Source organism: Elephas maximus, chromosome 12, assembly GCF_024166365.1.
Source record: "Elephas maximus indicus isolate mEleMax1 chromosome 12, mEleMax1 primary haplotype, whole genome shotgun sequence".
Lineage (NCBI taxonomy): Eukaryota > Metazoa > Chordata > Mammalia > Proboscidea > Elephantidae > Elephas > Elephas maximus.
The window spans coordinates 27,267,919-27,270,959 of record NC_064830.1 but is presented as its reverse complement, the minus strand read 5'-3'; positions in this window follow the sequence as shown (position 1 = coordinate 27,270,959).

Here is a 3,041-nt window from a genome sequence, read left to right as displayed (position 1 = left end):
TAAAAGCATAACAAAATCTGCTGTCAACAGAATGACACCACAAGAAACGCTAAAGGAAGTTTTTCACGTTGAAGGGAAATGATATCAGAGAGAAACTCAGATATTCAGGAAGAAAAGGGGGGCATGTGAAATACTAAATAAGTGGGTAAAAGGGAGACTATTTTTTCCTTTAAATTTATTTTAAATACAAATCAATGGTTAAAGCAAAAATCACTACATTGCCTTATGGGTTATATAATGAATATAAATATACATATGAAAACGAAAGCATAGAAGATGGTGGAGGAGGGTAAATGTATATTCTTGGTTGTAAGATTTCTATATTCTATGTGAAGTAATATTATGTAAAATCTAAGCAGATGGTGAAAAGACAGGGATCTATAATCTTTTTAATGATAGATTGAGTAGCCATGTCCTTGGTGAAAGTTTTTCTAGGACTTTCTGCTTGAGGTTTAACAGTCTAGAAGTCTGAATTCAGGGCACCGGCTCTAGGGAAGCCTTTCTGTCTGCTCTGGAAGAAAAATCCTTGTGTCGGTTTCTCTAGCATTCTTCTCAGCATTCCGTGGAGATCTCTCTCTCCATGGCATCTAGCTTTCCCCCATTTGTGCTTGCTTGTTTCTGTGCCTAATTTGTTTTTTTTTGTCTTTTTAATCTCAAAAGTGAGTAGATTTAAAACACACCCTATGCTGACATGGCCTCATTAATGTAACAAAGAAAACCCTATTCCCGATGGGATTACATCCACATGTATAGGGGTTAGGGTTTACAACACTTATTTTTGGCGGACACAATTCAATCCATAGCAACGTTGATGGTATAAACATTCCAGTTAGAAATAGGGATTCTTAGAATGGATAAAAACACAAGACCTAAACATGCTGTTTGCAAGAGAAACACTTTAAATATAAACATACATATAGATGGAAAATAAGTGGATGGGAAGAGATAATAGGTAGACGGTAGGCGTGAGAAGGCTGGAGTGTTCATATTAACATCAGTAAAAACACAGGTCAAGGCAAAGCGTATTATAAAGATGGACACTTCATATTGATAAAAAGGAAAATTTATTACACACACATAACAATCATAAACATGTTTATGCTGATAAAAATTGATAAAATTAAAGGGAGAAATATCTGATTCCACATAGTAAGAGATTTTAACAGTTCTTTAAATGGAACTAGAAAAAACATAAAGATTCTGAATAAGACTACCAGCCTTTTTGACCTGACTGGCATTTATAGAATGCTCCAACCAACAATTACGGAATATACAGCCTTTTCAAGAGCAGATGACGCATTCACCAAAACGGACCATACGCTTTGCCATGAAAGAAATCTTGACAAGTTTGAAAATATTGTAATCATACAGAACATGCTGTGTGACAACAATGAAATTAAATATAAATTATTAAAATAGATATGTGAGAAAACCGTAAGTCACAGATTGGAAGAAATTATTTTCAATAAGTTCATGTTAAAAAGGACTTGTATCCAGAATATATAAAGAAGTATTACAAGTTAATCTTCAAGCAGACAAGTAGGCAATAAGATGTGAGTAGAAGATTTGAACAGAAACTTGATAAAATATATATAAATGGCTCATTTAAAAATACGTTCATGAAAAGCACATGAAATGGTGCTCAACATCATTATTTATCAAGGAAATGCAAATTGAAAACACAATGAGATATGATTATACACCCTTTAGAGTGACTAAAATTAAAGAGTTCGACCATACCTACTCCGCTAGTGGGAATGTAAAACAGTTCAACCATTTGATCAAACTGTTTGACACTTTCTTATAAAGTCAGACACCAACCATATGACCTTGCCATTTCACTACTAGCTATCTACATAAGGGAAATGAAAACACAAAGACTTTTACATAAATATTCATGGTAGCTTTGTTCAAGACAGTAAGAAAAAAAAAAAAACTGGAAATGAACCTAATGTTTATCAACAGGTGACTAGATAAACAAAAGTATTTTTACAAAATGGATTAAATGCATCACCATAGATGAAGACTAAAATAATTATGTTGAGTAATGGAATCTAGACACAAAAAAGTACACTCTAGATTGTTATATTTCTAGAATATTCTGGAAACCACAAGCTATTTGAAGTGGGTAAAATAGTGTCCCCCCAAAAATTCATGTATATCCAGAACCTCAGGATATAACTTTATTTGGAAATGGTTTTTTTACAGATGTAATTAGTTAAATTAAGATGAAGTCACTTTGGATTACAGTGGCTCTAAATCCAATAATCTGTGTCCTTATAAGAAGAGAAGAGGACATAGGGGAAGAAAAAAGCCATGGAAAACTGACATAAGTTGAAATGATGTGTCTACAAGCCAAAGAATGCCTAAGATGTTCGGCAGACACCAGAAGCCAGGAAGAGGCAAGGACAGGGAAGGATTCTTCTAGCTTTCACAGAAGACATGGCTCTTCCAACACCTTGATTTTGGCCTTCTATCCTCAAGAACTGTGAGAATAAATTTCCATTGTTTTGTCACCTAGTTTGTGGTAATTTGTATTGGTAGTCCTAGGCAAAAGTAGGTTAGCGGTTCCATGGAGTTGGTGTACTGAAAGGGTGCCTGAGAAAATTAGGGGGGTAATGAAATATTTTGTGTCTTGATCATTACAATGATACCATAGGTGGATGCATCTGTCGGAACTCTTCAAAGTGTATATATTTAAATGGAAACAGCTTGTTTTATGTAAATTATTCCTCAATAAATTGATTAAAATATTTTCCTTAAAGAAATTTGATAACGTAGATGTCAAAATTCTAAAGATTAACAGAAGACACTCACACAAAACCTGCTGTTTTTCACATGCTTTGACATTGGTCTGTCGGTCGCTGCAAAGTCCGAATCATGAGCGTGGGTTATGACAAGCAATATGCTATCGTGGCGCTGCAATCGACACATGTCTTCAAATGGCCAAAAGTGATTCAAACAAATCTTTAGCCTCTCAATGTGAAGAAAATTTAAACTAAAATTTTACTATAAAGGTAAAAAAAGAAATTAAATTATAA